Consider the following 18,920-nt stretch of genomic DNA (forward strand, 5'->3'; position numbering starts at 1 on the left):
ATAAACTCTTTAATATACTCGCGACAATCTGAAGCTATATTATATTCTATTAAAAGTTTATGGCAAATAAAATATTTTCTTTTTAATTCATAATTTTCTAGCACTACTTTACATAATGTATGCCAGTTTCTTATTGCTACTCGAATAAATCTTATTGCTACTTGATTAAAATCTTGCATTTCTGCATGAAAGCAGTCCTCGCATATCCTTCGAAAAGGAGCATCCTTTCTCTTGTCACGGCTATCTACATCTTATAATTTTAAATGAAGGAATGCGCGTAATATGATAAAATATTGATTTATTGATTTATTGATTGAATTCTTGTCGGTACCAGGCTTCGATTTACCAACGAAGATTCAGATGACACCTCTGAGAAAGAACCTTCCCCCTCTTAATTATGGATTTGAAAGAAGGAAGTGGTGAGAAGCTCGCGCGGGGATTCTGACCATTTCCACCTATAAATATGCGTGCGGAAAAAGCGGCCGGGGGCTTTCTTCGGTATTAACTAGGCGGTGACATTAGTTTGTGACGCGTGATCAACCTTAGGGTTAAATTCTTAAATTTATAATCAATTTCTGTAATATTTCTCTTAGGAGAATTTAAAAGCCTCCTCGACTAAATAAAGATAATTTTAAATTAAAATAATTGGGAAAACTGAAATCTTAAATTCTTCTTAATTAAATCAAGATCATAATTCTAAATCCAAAACCGATCGCTAACAATAGCGTAGCGTACCATTTAGTCGCAACCAATGGTGTTGCGACTGAATAATTTGAATTTAGAATCTTAATAATAAATAATTATTTTCAAACGTATTCATGCCCAAAAGAGGAGGGCGCAAAGTTCAAATTAAAAGATTAAGATTTCAGTTAAATCAAACGATTTAAATAAGAATCCCTTCTCATTGTTCTTAAAACTTAAAAATTTGGAAAGACAAACTAAAATTAAAATAACTAAGCAAATTCCTAAATATAAATTAAGAAAAATTGATTTCGATGTAAATTATCAAAATTATAATCAAATTAATAAGAAGGATCTTCGATACAAAATTTATAAAATTCGTTTCCTATTTGGGGTTGATTAATTCACAAACCAGTCTAATCCCAGGGTAAAGTATTTAAATGTATTGACCTAAAAACGGACAATCAGCACGTAACATATAAATTAAATTTTTGGTGACAGCGGTGGGATACTAAAACGGTTTGTGGAAAGAAACAATAGTGGACAGTGAAAAAGTGAACATAAAAAAATAAATAAATAAAAAATAATAAATTAAAGAACATGAAGGTCAATCTGGTCAAACAACATCAAGAAACACCATGGAAAACTCAGGGGAGACAGACATGAATGAATTACGGAGGCTAATTGGGGAGCAACAACGAACGATACAATAGCTTCAGCAACAGCAACGAAGTCAAGCCACTAATTTATCATCAGAAGGAACGATAAGTAACTTTTTACAATTTTCGATCAGAGATGCGTTAGAAGCGGTGCCTAATTTCGATGGAGAAAATATTCCGTTTGTTTACTTCGTCGAGGGTTGCGAGGAAGCATTAAGTATGGTCGCACCCACGCAAGAAGTAATTCTAGTTCGGGCAATACGTAATAAATTAAAAGGGGATGCTCACAGATCAATATTGGGAAAAATCTTTGAAAACATGCAAGAACGAATTGAATTTTTAAGAGCAAAATACGGGCCGCGAGAAATAGTTTATGAAGCGCAAGGATGATTAGCTTATCTATATCAAAAGACGGACGAGAAGGTCGCAGCATATGCAAATCGAGTTAGGGAATTAGGAAAGCGAATTCTCGATGCACAAAAAAGAGAAACTGGAATATTAAGTTCGGAATTTCGAAATTCAATTGAGAAACATTTAAAAACAAGCTTCTTACGCGGATTAAATAGAGAAATAATAATATCAAAAGAAGGAACATTTGAAGAAGTAGAGGCACGGGCAATTGACGCGGAGAAAGAATTAGAAACTGTAAACATGATAAGACGTGTAGTACTCGCAGAGAACGCGCCGGCTGAAAGACGAGCTTTGACCCGTCGCATTGAAGCTGAAATAATAACATGCCAATTTTGTCAAAAAGTAGGTCATACAGCTGATCGTTGTTGGTTGATTAATAAAAATCAAAATCAAAATAGATTGGGATTTTCCCAAAATACACGAAAGAATAATAATAATTTAAATAACAATAATTATAATAAAAACAACAATCGAGTACAACCCCCACTTCCACGATTTCAATCAAGTTGGAATAATCAAAATTCGATAACTTGCAGATATTGTAAAAAATTAGGGCACACTATTGAGGAATGTCGGAAAAGAATTTTAATAATAATAATAACAATAACAACGGCACTCGTAATAATAGCTATAATAATAATTTGAACAACAATCGAAATAACAACAATGGAAATAATTTTAGACAAAATTTACAAGCTCAGGGAAACGGGCAGATTCCCGAGAGGAACGGGGCAGCCTCGGGAAAAACCAATGTCCGCCCCGCACGGAAAATCAACGCTCAAATCGAATCAAATGTAGAACAATAAATTTAGCCTATATTGAGGAGATACTAACAGTGAAATTAGAAAACTTAAATTTTAAAGAAACTCTAAATTTCCTTGTAGACAGTGGATCAGGGCCGAATATAATTAAAAGAAGTATTATAACACCAGATACTTTCGTGGACAGGAATGAAATTTTGAAACTAAGTGGAATTACAATGCATCACGTGACCACCTTAGGGCTGGCACTGATAGATATCTTAGAAGTCTGAGGATATCTTATGTCCAGTTTCTTTTCATTTGGTGGAAGATGATTTTCCAATACCATAACATGGGATTCTGGGTTCAGACTTCTTCAAACAATTTCAAGTAAATGTTAATTACCAAGAAAATCAATTAGAATGGAACGGTATTGTTATACCTTTTGCATTAAAAGAAGAACAAGAAGAAGAATTTATAATTCCTGCTAGATCTATTTCACAAATGCATATTAGAGTCGCAAATTCAGAATTAAAAGAAGGATATGTCTCGCGATTAATTGTAACGGTATCTACTTAGGTGATGCTTTAGTTACAGTAGAGACGGCAAAGCTTATTTACAAGTAATAAATACAAATGAAGAAGAAGAAAGGGTATTAATTCCCACAATTGAAATATATGAATTTGAAACAAATGATAAAGAAATCTCAAACTCGACGAACTCGAATTCAAACTCAAAATCAAGTTCAAATGAAAATCTTAATACAAGCTCGAATTTAAGATCATGTTTCCCTATAAATCAAGATGAAAGAAAGAATAAAATAATTGATGCATTAAGACTTGAGCATTTAAATAATGAAGAGCGTGAACATGTTGAAAGATTAATAAAGAAAAATGCCGATTGTTTTCATTTGCCCGGTGAAAATCTTAATCATACAAATGTTTTAAAACATCGAATTCCAACAGTAAATGAGATTTCAATAAACACTAAGCAATACAGATTTCCAATAATTCATAAAGATGAAATTAACAGACAAGTAAATGAATTATTAGAACAAAATATAATTAAACCATTAAAATCACCTTATAATATGTGGATAGTCCCTAAAAGTCGGATTCGAAAGGAAACAAGAGATGGAGAATGGTGTTAGATTTCCATGACCTAAATGATAAGACAATAAGTGACGCGTATCCACTTCCAAACATAACAGAAATACTTGATCAGCTGGGTGGTGCAAAATATTTTTCTGCATTCTACCTTGCTTTTCATCAAATCAAAATGCATCCGGATGATAGTCATAAAACAGCATTTTCTACCCCCCATGGTCATTATGAATTTGATAGAATGCCTTTTGGACTTAAAAATGCGCTTGCCACATTTCAAAGATTAATGGATTTAGTTTTAACGGGAATGCAAGGAAGCGAAATTTTTGTATACCTAGATGACATAGTATTATATGCTAGTTCATTAACAGAACACGCAATTAAATTTGAGAAATTAATTTCACGATTAAGAGAAGCAAATTTAAAATTACAACCAGACAAATGTGAATTTTTAAGAAGAGAAGTAACTTATTTAGGACATATAATTGGAGAAAACGGAGTCCGACCTGATCCTAAAAAGATTGAAGCAGTTCAAAATTTTCCAATTCCCAAAAATGCAAAAAATATTAAACAATTTCTTGGATTAGCTGGGTATTATCGAAGATTTATTAAAGGATTTTCAAAAATAGCTAAACCGCTAACTAATTTACTAAAAAAGGAAATAGAATTTAAATGGGGAGATAAAGAACAAGAATGTTTTAATACATTAAGAAATGCATTATGTGAAGAACCGATATTACAATATCCTGATTTTACAAAACCTTTTCTCTTAACTACAGACGCTTCTGGAATAGCAATAGGTGCAATTTTAAGTCAGGGTCAAATTGGAAAAGATCAACCAATTAGTTGCTTAGTATGCTTCGCGTGTATTAAATGATGCAGAGAAAAATTATTCGACTATAGAAAAGAAATTATTAGCAATTGTATATGCTGTTCAACATTTTCAACCTTATATTTATGGTAAAAAATTTTCCTTAATAACCGATCATAAACCATTAACTTGGCTTCATAAATTGAAAGATCCAACTTCTCGCTTAGCAAGATGGAGAATAAAATTGGCCGAATATGATTATGAAATAATATATAAACCAGGAAAAATTAACGCTAATGCCGATGCTTTATCTAGAAATCCTACAGCAAATATATATCCAATACAACCTCAGTACGATGAGATAGAAGAATGTTCAGAAGATGAAGAAGCTAGATACAGAAATGCAAATCCAAGATCTTTACCACCTTCATCAAGAAGAGGAACAATGATGGAAGAATTAGAGCCTTTAGTTTCAGGGATGAAGACGCGTAATACAGAAAAGTCAGAAGGAGAAAGTGTACCATTTACTAAAAAAGAATTAAATGAACCTTTATTTTATGAACATACATTTCAAGCAGAAATACATAATAATCCACTAGAAGAAACAGACGAAACTGATTACACAGAAAATTTATTTAATAACAGCACAGAAAATAATATACAACAAAACTCAACACTAGAGTCAGAAAAAGAGTCAAATTACGAAGATGCAGAAAATTATGATGAATTAAATTCACAAAATCATAATAATTCAAATTCACATATAGAAATACCATCAAAACTTTTACAAATTCTTGATAATTTAACAGGAAACAATAATAAAATTAATCAAGGAGAAGTTCAAGAAAATTTGATGCCAGAAAGCGAAATGAAGGAAAAAATTGTCCAAAGAACCAAATTTTCATTGACGACTACATTGAAGAAAAAGATATTGAAGAAGACAATGAAGAAAAATTTGACGAAGACGAAGACAATGACAGCGAACAAGACATAGACGAAACTTACAATGAAATGACTTTTGACGAAATAAGTGACACAACTGAAAGACAGATAATGACACGCGGACAAAAGCAAAGTGTAATAAACAGTCGTGAGAAAATTTTTATGCAAAAAGAAAATTATTTACTTACTTACTTTTTAACTGCAGATGATAAACCTTGTGATGACGGATCAAAGGCATTACAAAGTAGAAATTTAATTCCTAAAATTAAAGAAGGAAAAATAGGAAATATTGAAATAGTAAAGAAAGGAAATAAATTTCATTTAATTTTTATTTGCAAAAATAATATTAATGAAAAGATAACTAAGGAAACATTGCATTGTTTAACTATTAAATTACGAAAAGCAATTAAGGAAAATTCAATAAAAATTTTAAATATTGCAAAAACACAAAAAATTGATAATATAAAATGGGAAGAAATCTTAAATCGAATTCGAGAATCCATTACAGGAATTCCAATTAAATTAATAATTTGTCACGGTCTAGTCAGAATTCCAGAAGTTGAAAATCGAAAAAATATAATAGAAGAAACTCATTCATCAAAAATTGGAGGCCATAAAGGAGTAACAAAAACATATAATCGAATTAGGCAAAATTTTTATTGGGATAATTTAAAGACTGAAATTCGAAATTACATAAATCAATGTTTACAATGTCAAATAAAAAAGTTAGTTCGAGTCAAAACCAAACAACCTATGTTAATAACTGACACACCCTTTTCTTCATTTGAAAAAATATCAATGAACATAGTCGGACCTTTACCAGAAACATCGAAAGGAAATTCCTAACAATCCAAGATCACTTAACCAAATTTTCTCTAACAATACCTTTAAAATCAATAACTGCCGTAAAAGTCGCTGACGCATTATTAAAATATTTTATTTGTATTTTTGGAGCCCCTAAGGCTATATTAACAGATCAAGGAACGAATTTTATGAGTAACTTAATGAAAAGATTTACAAAACAATTTCGAATTAAACAATTTAAAACAACATCCTTTTATCTACAAGTCAATGGAGCTTTGGAAAGATCTCATTTAGTATTAATTGAATATTTGAAACAATATGTTAATAAATTTACTGAATGGGATGAATTATTAGAATATGCAACTTTTTCTTATAATACGAGTACACATGAATTAACTGGATATACTCCATATGAGTTGGTGTTTGACAAAATAGCCAGACAACCGTCCAGTGAAATAATTAATGATACAGAAAACGGAAAAACATATGACGATTATTTATGTAAATTAATGACAAATATTCACAACTTACAAGAATTAGCTCGAGAATGTTTAATAGCTTCAAAAATTAAATCCAAACATTATTATGATCGAAAAATTAATCCACAAGAGTTTCAAGTTAACGATCAAGTTTTCCTTTTATGTGAACCAAGAAAAGAAAAACTAAGTAATCAATATTCTGGACCACATATAATAACATATTATCAAATGGAAATATCAAAATTCTTTTCAAAGGAAAACCAAAGATTGTTCATCCTAATAAAATTCGAAAAACCAAAAAATGACAATTACTTAAGAAATTGAACTTGTACCGCGCAACAATTTCAATTTCATTCATAATAATAATATTTCTTTCAAAACAGATGAAAGCAAACATCTTCCTCCTTATTCTCATCCAAAACATCTTGGTAGAAGAAAATTATGAAATTATCGGCTTTGACTGCGGAACATCTAACCTGAATGTCACAACATTGTCATTGTTAGAAACAGAAGAATGTAATATATCACTAATCGAACCACAAATACAAGAAATTAAAATTCAATTATTACAATTGTCAAAATTTGAATCTATCAATATTATACAATGTAAAATTTCAATTTTGCGAACAATTTATTATTGCGGCATGCATTCACATGTATCAACTGTACAAAATGCGCAAGCAGAATATATAATAGATACAACATTCGACCAATGTAAAAATATGCATAAAACCGGAACACTAACTGTAAACATAAATAACGTAATTAACGGATTAAAAGTAAATTATATAACTTCACGACCAATTGTTTTTGCCGGATCTGTAACAAGCGATGGAAAATGCTTTGGAACGCAATATTCAGATCCATATGGAACTTGGCAAGATGTACAAGGAATAATGACTATAAGTTTATTTTCATATCAAGCAACAATAAATATTGAAACAAATAAAATCCATTTAAAAACAGGAACAATTTGTCAATATTCAAATGGAAATTGCATAGATATCGAAGGTAGATATACTTTTTGGGAAACCATACCAACGAATTTTTGTAAATTTAACTATTATGACGTATTATATGAAGGAAAAGCGAACAAAATGATTAATAATATAAATGAAAAATTACAAATAATTTATTCCTTGTCAACTCAAGATATAATTTTTGCGCTTACTCAAACTGGAGAAGAATTTCTTTGCGGATATACTTTAATAAAAACAGAACATCCAAAATTATTAATTCTTAAAATTAAAAATAAAGGAACTTTTATTCAAAAATGAAAATTATCAGTTGAAAATTTAGATATTTTTGCCTATGTAAATTCAAAATTTGTTTACGTAGAAAGACATATACGAACCCAAATGAATCATTTATACACAGATGTACTTAAACAACGGTGCAATTTGGAACAACAAATTATGAAAAATGCACTCAGCATAGCCACACATTCTCCAGACAATTTCGCATATCAAATTATGAAAGGACCTGGGTATATGGCAGCAATATCAGGAGAAGTCGTTCACATAATCAAATGTACTCCAGTCGAAGTTAAAATTTATCATACGAAGGAATGTTATCAACAATTACCAGTATTAAAAGGAAATGAAACATACTTTTTAGCACCACGAACTCATATTCTTTTCAAAACCGGAACGCAAATCACTTGCAGCAGAATAATTCCAACAATGTATTATTTAAACGACGGATGGTATAAAATTACACCAATTCTGGAATACAGCAAATCTCCATTGAAACTAACACCAATGACGAAACCGACTTGGCAATACAACGATCCTGGATCATTGGTAGCAAGCGGCATATATACAAACAGCGAACTCGAAAATTTACGAGACCATATTATGTTTCCAGCAGAAAGGAACAGAATTTTAAACACGATGGTGGTGTAATAGGAGAACCGACCTTATCTCAAGGAATATCACTATCTCATCTTCTCGATGAAAACTCTCTATATAAAATTACCGAATCTGCATGGAAGAAAATTTGGGGAACATTCCTATCTATCGGAAATGCAAGTGCAGGACTAATTGGAATATATTTCTGTATAAGAACAATCAAATTAATAATAGACACACTAATTCATGACTATGCACTTCACATAATTTATGGCTGGTCAATATATCTCATCGGAGCATTTTGGGACTCAGTTACAAATCTATTATTACATCTAGCTAAACGAAAACCCCAAGAAGAAAAAAAATCAGAAGAAAAAAGACTAGAGGAAGGAAATCAACAATCAAATGAACAAGAAATAACACAAATACCTACACAACAACGAACACAAATTGAAATAGAAAACGAAATTGGAAATTCAAGTCAAACTTTTATTCGCAACGAAATTCAAACCCTATATCCGCGATTATAAAGAGATAAGATAGCATGAAAGACGAGTCCTATATCGATCGAACAAAACATGTATCAAGCGACAAGTAGAGATAACAGGTGCAAATTCTTACGGTAGAGTTAATTAACAGTAGAAGTTCAGCCGTGTAAGAAGAAAGAACAAAATTATAATAGTGAATTAATAAAAAACAACCTTACAAACAAATCAGGTAAATTTTAAATCACATTTTGACTTATCAAAATTAAATTTTACTAATTCTTTTTATAAACAAAAGAAAAAATGAGACCACCGATACAACAAAAAGAAAAACCACAATTAGACCGCGTACTACCCCAAAATCATCCAGACGTCTATGAAGTTTTACTGAAAGAGACAACAATGTGCATTACGGCAATAAACGAAGAAGAAACAATCTACAGGGAAAAAGACATACCCTATAGACGAGTCTGCGATGAATGTTTCTGGGACATTGCTCTCGACATTAATAATTTTATTGAGGAAGTAAGAAATTGGCACACGCTTTGTAAGGTTGAAGAACAAATTCAGAGAATTAAACGTACATGCTATTGTTGTCGGGAAAATTGTATTAAATTTAAGACCGGCTAAAGAATGTATAAAATGCGTAGAAGAATTTATTAATAATGAGGAAAAATTTTACTGGAAAGACGAAATAGATGTACGAAATTATGAAAACATTGAAAATTAATTATATATTACATACATAGAATAAATAGAAATAATATAAATAGAAATAATATAGTACATAGTAATATAGTATAGAAATAATACTGTAATATAGTATAAAAATAATAATATAAATAAATTAATAATAATTATATACCTTCGTAATTAATAATAAATGATAAAAATATATAATCAAATATATATAATAATATATATATATATAATATATATATATATATATAATAATAATACATATATAATATATAATAATAAAATAAATATATATATATAATAAAATGTAACAAATTCCTAAATAAAAAATATAATACTAAAAATAAAAAAGAATATACATAAAGCAAATTCATGCATACATTACTAAGCATATATACCAACACATTACATACATGAAAAATGAAAAAGAAGCAAAAGATAAGTCCACATTAAACAAAGACAATGAAATCCAATACCTTTCCCACCTAAACAAAAAGCGTTATAAAAGATAAGAGTAACATAGAGCATAAGCTAAGGAGCAAGAGCCTTGCCGAAAAAATCATTCAGAATCATTCTGTTCCTCGTATGAGACGGACTCATTCTACGTATCAAACCAATAGATAAAAATGCAAAAGGAAGAAAAAGAAGTAGAAAATTATAAAAAACAAATAAAAGATCCAGAATTTGATTGTGCTGTAAGTAACTAAAAAAAAATTTAATTAATAAATAAATATAATAAATATAATAATAAATTTATTTTCTTTTAAGACACAGAAACAACAAAACCAAAAAATAAACTATACCAAAATGCTGGGAGATCCGGAACTAAGATGCATCACAGGCCCAGACAAATTCAATAAACTACAAACAAAATACTATAATTATATATTTTATGAAACCATAAAAGAAAAATATGTGGAGACTGCTTTAATCCAACCGAAATAGGCGCAGAAAATTTTAAAAGATTACCCCTTCCAAATTGGCATAGCCACGCGATTATTAACGATAATAATATAGATAAGAAAATACAATGTGTAAAATGCCATAAAAAACTTCTAAAATTAAGAAAACTATTAGATTGTGAAAAATGTATTAGAAATTATATACTAGAAAAAAAACCAATAACAGAAGAAATATACTTGTTTAATATATAACGACACCCGACTCACCCCCCTCAATTACTAACAATTTAATATTATTTAATATTAACAATGTTAGAAGTCCCCGACCGATCAACCGTCGGGGCGCCGACACGGCGATCCTTCTGCGATCGCACCGTCGCGAAAAGCCCGTCGAACAGCGGACGCGGCAAACCGGTGATCACGCGGCTTCACGTGCGCGCCACGTGAAACAATAGACACACGGTAAGGCCACCACCGCCGGCCCCGCTACCGACCGCGCCACCGAACATCCTCGCGGAATTCCCGAGCGCGTTCGGCGAATTATCGCGGGGATTCCGATAAAGACATCCCCCGGAACTACCCCGACCCGAGTCCGGCCGATCCGTTCCCGACGACTCCCGACCGATGGCCGGCTCGGGTATATTAAGCGAGTCCGGGAGATAAACGGGACCTATCTCCGGCGAGACAGTAACCAGTCCGACACTGTTCTCGATATTCCAAATCCTCTCCAGAAAAAGCGATCTAGGGTGCTACCTATCGTGCCAGGAGCTTCTGGCCGATCGCTCCTCTAAATCCACCAGCGCACAAGTATTCACAGGTTGAGGAGCTTCTCAACCTGGGCTCCACAAAGAAAGCCCTTGTGTGACGTCCTGGGAGGTCCTGGTAGATCGGACGGGGCCGAAATCAACAGATCCTCGACAGCTACACTCACACGTTATTTGTGAGATTCTTTTCCATGCGGTTAAGAGGGTAAAACCTCAGGATTAGATACTGCGAAGGAAGTAAGTAACAGGAATGTCGAAATGACTTTTATTTTCAGGAAAGAGTTTTCGATTTTAGGAATAAGGAATAATATAATATCACACTTGTGGTATTTGAATTGGAATTTATTCACTGTTATAAATGATAGGTATATATATATATATATATATTTAGCGAATGCGAGTGGAAGTACAAGTGCAAAAATGTACGTGCGCGTACAAGTGCGAATGCGAATAAAATGTAAGTGTCCGTGGATGTGAATCGCGAGTGGGTACGAATGAATGAATGCGTGAATGCCTGCGCGAATAAGCTCAAAGGTATCGTCGCTTGAGGTTTTTATATGTTGCCAAAACATGGAAGTAGGGGTGACCTAAATTCCAATGTTATGATTCTACAGGTCTGAATAAAGCCTTTCATTATGAGTCAGCTATGATTCACGCATTTAAGATCTTCTAGTTGTCTTTGACATAGTTTTCTATTGGTCGACTTAGTCTACATTTGCTATGAATCAGCGATGACTCGTGGTATTAAAATATTATGGCGCCCTTGACATTTAACGTTAGCTTATTTTTGCTTTCAAACTGATCATGAGTCATACTTATGACTATTCGGTCGACCTATTTTGTTTTCAAAGAGTTATACTTCGTTATAATAATTCCTTTCTTATAATTAACAAACATATAGTTTGCTTGAATTTAAGCTTTTATAATAAATATTAATCATCGCAATATCGTTTTAGATATACTTTACAATTTTTATAATAATAATGATAACATCGTATAATTAGTATATCTAAAATATATCAGTATAACTCTTTTACATTTGTAATACATTATTTATTAAATGTTTTAACATTTTATTAAACAGGTACAAAATGGCTCTGATTGTGATTGGTTGAATTGTTAGGGTAGTTTTCCATGCATATTAATATTCAAGATTTTTGTCATAGCCATAGGATTAGTGTTAATGAAAAAAGGGAAGTAACAATTATAAATATAAGTCTAGGATGAAGGTTTCTAGAAGTTGAACTGGTTTATATACGGAGATTTGCCTGCTGAACTGATTTGAGTTTTTGAGGTAAGTGTATGTAAGGAAGTTTATAATTGTTTAAATATCTTCTAAACGGTGCGAGTTAGGTAGGTATGTGTAATGAGGTAAGTTGCAGGATTTCCTATGTGTTGTCCAAATCTTTCATAATAATTATTTGTTAATATAATAATTTATTTATTTATAAATTTTATTAAACGAAATTTAAATCGTAGAATTTCTTTTCTGAGATAAAATATGTTTCTATCGGGGTTGTATATATAATTTCATAAAGAAAACTATATCTTATAAAGAAATGTATAATGTACGTATATATGTATACATGTGTGTGTGCTTTCATATACCCTTAATTTTGTTTATATCTTGAGAATTAAGAATCGTAACCACAAACTATATTTATGTTTTCGAAAGGATTTTTGATGGAGAATGTATTCATGCAAGGAAAATATATCCATATAAGGACATCAACAAAATTTATCCTTGAAATAAGGATATGTATCAGGTGAACTGTTGAATAAATGTTTTGTCATGGATTTTGTTATATTGTCATTATGACTTTTATTCCTTATTCATATCCTTTCTATTGTTGTTAGTTTTGTTATTAATTTTTATATTTATTATTAAAATGGAACAAAAGTGAAAGTGTTTGATATACAAGAATTTCTTAGTTTCTAAAGTTATATTTGACGATATAAAGAAATTGGTTGGTATTTTGTTATTTATATAATTATATGATTTTGTTTATTAATTGGTAATAAAGATATTACAATGTACCGATAATTGTGTAATTGTGTAAATGTTTCGTTATAATTTTCGTGCATTACGTGGGCGAGGTTTTATTTCCTACATTTGTTTTTATTCATTATTTACTATTTGTTGAGATTTTGTTGTTAATGTTGAAATGCTTATATAAGGATGCGATATTAAGCTCTATTTTCTTGTTACTTTACTGAACAGTCTGGAGAAGTGATTTCAGTATGTTCTGTTTTTTGTTAGTGAGGTTCTAGGGAAAATTTACTAGGAACATTAAGGCTGTAGTAGCGCCATAAGGTTGTGGTAAGGAGCGGCCATTTTGTATAAGCTTTTAAATAACTTTAAGCGGTATATTCTTTTATTATGTGTATATTAAAGGCCTGACGGTGCTGTCTCCTAACACAGTCAGTCATAAATAATTAAAAATTTTGAAAAAATTTACATTAGACATGACTAGAGGTACTCTCGGCGCTGGGACGTGACAATATATATATATATATATATATATATATATATATATATATATATATACGACGTGGCGTCTTGAGAGCGCCCGTCATAAGAAACAGCTGCTCTGATTCGGAACATTGGATCCTGCATCCATTCGTTTGAGGAGAGAGAATGCAGGCCAAGCTCGAGTGCCGCAAGCCACACACATGTAGTGGGATAATTATAGGAATCGTAAGATTAACCGACGCAACACAGGAATAGTGACGGGGAGGTGAGTAAGTATACTAGGCCGGTTCTAACCCAGGAGTTTTGAGCGGGGTGCAGGTGTGCGGGATAACTCAGGACGTGGGGGGGATAAAGGAGAGGAGTTAGGCACTGGGAAGGGGGAATGCTGATGGTCCTTTGGAATGTCCTTTGGAACTTTTGAGGGGGAAGGTGGGAGGGGGTATTTTTTTGTCTAGGAAGAGCTGCTAGAAAAGATATTTTTTGTAGAAATTGACATAGGAAAAAAAAAAGGAAAAAAAAGCACCGATATTCCGGTTGCTATGTACCTAAACAAATTGCTATTTGGAAGATTTATAATGATGTCCCGATTTAGAAAAAAATATTGACGACTGTACGTGTCAGTTTCTCAAAGAGTGTTTTTAAGTTTTGGAATTGTCCGGCTCTATGCCTTCGTTTCGGCATCGCAGAAAGATTCTTTCTCTCGGATTCAAAGAAAACAAAATAATCGTCGTAATATTATTCGAAGAACTGCACGTACTGCGGTTTTAACGTCTCGCGCACTTGACCTAAGTTAGGGTGCGGGGTTCCCGAGGCTGGATTGAGTCCACCCTGAGACGCGAAGTGAAGTCCTAAGATCTTCACCGAGAACTGGTCTGCGCTGAACTCCTTTGATTTGGCGGCTCGGTGTGCGGCGACGGTTTGGTGGGGCTGTTGCACTTGCGCAGCAGCGCCTGGAAGTGGAGGCCATGCTGCCACCGAGGGGCCTCCTGTAGTATCTTGGAAGGGGAACTTATAGTCCTTCTGGAGGGGAGTCTTGCGCTCTTCTAATACGGCGCATCTTATAATTAATACTTAAATAGCTGAAATATAGAAATTAACAATACAGATAAATATATTATAATATACCTATTACATGTGTTTTATTATTAAAGTAAAATTTTAGGCGCGATTTATACGCTCGACGTGACACTGTTAACAATGAATGCTCATAGACATGGTCACAGCGCCCATAATCCCATCATGGGCAACAAGGGATACAAGTACATTAATCATTGCTCCGCTCGTATCTATATATAAAAGAAGCAGTAAAAAGGGTGCAGGTATGAATAACATACCATCCATCATGAAGTTAAATGACAACAAGATCGATTACGTGCATTGGGATGATCCCAATGAACTAGTGGATCAACTCCGATTACTCGACGTTTCGCACCGAGCTGGTCACAACGCTCACGACAACGAGATGCTGTCGATCATCGAGGAACTTCGCGAAGCCGGCATTATTATAAATTAAATCGGGTGTTGACGAAACGAGCCAGTCGATTGACGTCAGTGAGGAAAAAAAACTTTAATTGTAATATATCTTATTTACACGCATTAATATCAAACATCGTCGAAACATGAGCTCATCAAAATCCGACATGAAAAAAATATTAACTTCGTAAGGCGACGACTCGTCGAGGAATTGCACGCTCCAGCCAGAAGAAATTTTCCACGAAGACGTGTCATAATTCGGAGATATGATGATCTGGCAAACTGATATCGAGATGCGCCCATATTCGAATTTCAACAGAGGTCATCATTACATACTCACCGTTATCGATGCGTTGAGCAAATATGCCTGGGCCGTACCGCTCAAGAGCAAGATCAGAAGCGAGACGGCTAACGCTATCGTCGAGATAATTCGAGAGAGCGGAAGATGCCCGAGAAATTTGCAAACGGATATGGGGAAGAAGTTTTACAACGCCGATGTGCAGAAACTCTTGAAAAAACATAGCGTTAATCATTATTCCACGTATTCGATATTGAAGGCATCGATCGTCGAACGGTTCAATCGCACACTTAAAAACGACATGTGGAAGATGTTTACACTTAATGGTACTTACAAGTGGATCGACGCGCTGCCGCCTCTCGTGTTAGATTACAACGCGCGCAAACATCACACTATTGGCATGCGACCCATTAACGTAACTCCCGCGATCGCTAAAAAACTCTTGGACGCGGTGTACAGCGCGATAAAGATCGCAGGTCCAGCAAACTTCAAAGTAGGCGAATCGGTACGCGTGAGCAAGTACAAGACAGTTTTCGAAAAAGATTACACGCCAAATTGGACCACCGAAGTGTTTAAGATCGTTAAAGTGCAGCGTACTAATCCCGTAACCTATCTATTCGAAGACTATCGCGGAGAATTCATTGCTGGAGCGTTCTACGAGCACGAGTTGCATTGCGCGACTCATCCGGACGTGTATCTTGTGGAGAAAGTACTGCGTAGGAAAGGAGATAACGTTTACGTCAAGTGGCTGGGATTCGATGGATCACATAATTCTTGGATACACAAAAATAATGTGATTTAATTCATTTATTGTAAATAAATATACAAATATTTATATAAAAAGATTTTAAATTCATTCATTTTATTGTAAAAACAAATAAAAAAAATATTTATATAAAAATATATACAATAAGTCTTATTTTTTCTTCCATTACATTTTCGTAAAGAAACTATACAGATGGACTAACTACGATGAACTTAAGATAATATATAAAATGTATAAAATTACGGGAAATACGTACATATGTACATATAAACTACAAGTAAATATAAACTACAAGTACATATAAACTACAAGTACATATAAACTACAAGTACATATAAATTATAAGAAATACATACATACGTATATGCATACGTTTATATGTGCATAAACTACAAGTATGTATATACATACGTACACATGTACATAAATACATACGTACATACATACGTACATATGTACATAAACTACAAGTATGTATATACATACGTACACACGTACATACGTACATATGTATATGCATACGTACATATATACATACATATATACATATATACGTACATATATACATACGTACATTACATACTGTACATATATACATACGTACATATGTACATACATACATATGTACATACGTACATATGTACATACGTATATATAAACTATAAGAAATACGTGCATATGTACATATATGTATAAAACTATATATATATAAAAAAATACATGTATATTACAAAGGTATTCGCCAATGTCCCCATGGTAACGTTTCCATCGAATCCGGTATGATGTATCGTTTGTCATCGCATGGACTCAGAGCACTTTTTGACTCAGATACCGTATATACTTTATGTAACTTGGATCTTATACATGACTGGCGACGAGTCATTTCGATCTCTTCATTCATACACCGCGTATAATCATCGAACATTATTGTTCGCGCTACGACATTATTCTTTACACCTTTCGCCTTTTTGTCCTTTTTACCATCCACTCTCATCGCATACATTTTCGCTCTGAGTCCGACAAATTCCGTCATAATCGCACCGTTATTTTCGTCCTTCATTAGGCCGGGTTTTTATTCACGAGAGACATACCATATGCGTTGTCCGTCGGATAATCACTCGTATCAAATCTAGCGATATCGCGTTTCATCGTCTCGTATACATCATCGCACTCAATGTGATATATAAGACTATCTGTGTCGGTGTACATGATTTTACATTTGTCGCGATACAGCCGTAATATATATTCGTGGTGAAATTCGTACAAGCAGATTTTTGATATATCGAGTATACATATACCCACATAAATCGGCTTGTTGAATTTTACCTCGAGTTTACGCAGTTCGACGGCGATTAAATTTTCTGCAAAGACGCTGTGGCTGTGGAAATTTGGTTTCGCGATCATTGCCTCCGCACCGTATCGTTCGTCCCATTTCGTTATCAATTTTATATCCACGTGATTCCGGACATTTTCCATCGTTTTACCGAATACAGCGTTGTTCATTAATTTGTATAAATTTTTTTCGAAATCGTTATCGTTAATCGTTAATCGTTTTTCGCGCACATTCTAAGCTGTGTATTAAGTTCGATGTAATCGCGGAGCCAGGTGGATTGAGTGAATTGTAGTACGCGGTATATCTTTGTGATACGAAGACCGTGGCGCGTACATTGCTGCAGGTTACGATAATGGATGACATATCGCTTGTTGTCATGTAGCGTCGCGAGAAGTTTATTCTGCCGCGTGCCGGGGTATGGTTTATCACGCGTCGGACAGAAAGGTAAGTCAGTGTGTTGGTCGTGCAGATGATGCGGATACTCGAGATCGACTTCGAGAATATAACCCGTAGGCGAATCCGGAGCGATCGCGTTCGCGTCAAAGTTTGCGATGTCTTCAATCTATCGAAATTTGGCATAGGGCAGCGGTTGACACATCACCCATCCGTATAAATGGTTCACGTCGTAGTACATCAAATACGACAGTTTCGACGGGTCGTATGAACGCATGTACTTGTTATTGGCCTGTATCTGTTGGAACATTGACTGAGACCGCCGCGTATACCGCGCTCGATAAACATAACCATATCGATGTCGGTGAGCAACTGAAATTTTACACGCGTATGTTTCAGCATGGCGTCCCACGTGAAACTTGGCAATGTGTAGTAATGAGCGGGATCGAGACTGTAACTTTTGATACAACTTTCACGGAAATTTTCAAAAACGTCGGCCAATAACAAGACATCAGTCTTCAAATATAGATCACTATATTCGCCTAAGGTTTCAATAGAGAACCGCTGCCAGATGTTCACGGCGTGCGCGTAATCATTCTCCGACACTGTGTTACCGGTCAACGAGCTATAAAATGATTCGCGCGATGGTAGGCGCGTGTCCTGCAGCTTGTCCGCGCGATCCACGTATTCATAAGGAAAGACACCTTTACGTGTCAACAAATCAAAATCCTCGTTCGATAACTTGGAAAATTCGGAATGTAAAATTTTCAATTTCTCTCTACTTAAAAAAGATGTCAATTTATCGAGACTGGTACTCAAAATTTTGTACGAATCGATGAATTGTACACAATTGT

The 18,920-nt window shown here is 33.6% G+C and overlaps 1 protein-coding gene and 3 pseudogenes across 1 annotated transcript in view; 2 read left to right on the forward strand and 2 right to left on the reverse strand.

The window, feature by feature from the left end:
- The window catches only part of LOC148934603 (uncharacterized), a 234,507-nt gene that overhangs the window by 127,307 nt on the left and 88,280 nt on the right, over positions 1-18,920 (reverse strand). The window lies entirely within an intron of this gene.
- Positions 926-4,149, forward strand: LOC148934604 (uncharacterized; annotated as a pseudogene).
- LOC148934605 (uncharacterized) lies at positions 6,404-9,638 on the forward strand (annotated as a pseudogene).
- On the reverse strand, positions 17,068-17,969 carry LOC148934606 (uncharacterized; annotated as a pseudogene).

The sequence above is a fragment of the Pogonomyrmex barbatus genome, unplaced genomic scaffold (assembly GCF_055798465.1).
Source record: "Pogonomyrmex barbatus isolate J1 unplaced genomic scaffold, ASM5579846v1 scaffold9, whole genome shotgun sequence".
NCBI lineage: Eukaryota > Metazoa > Arthropoda > Insecta > Hymenoptera > Formicidae > Pogonomyrmex > Pogonomyrmex barbatus.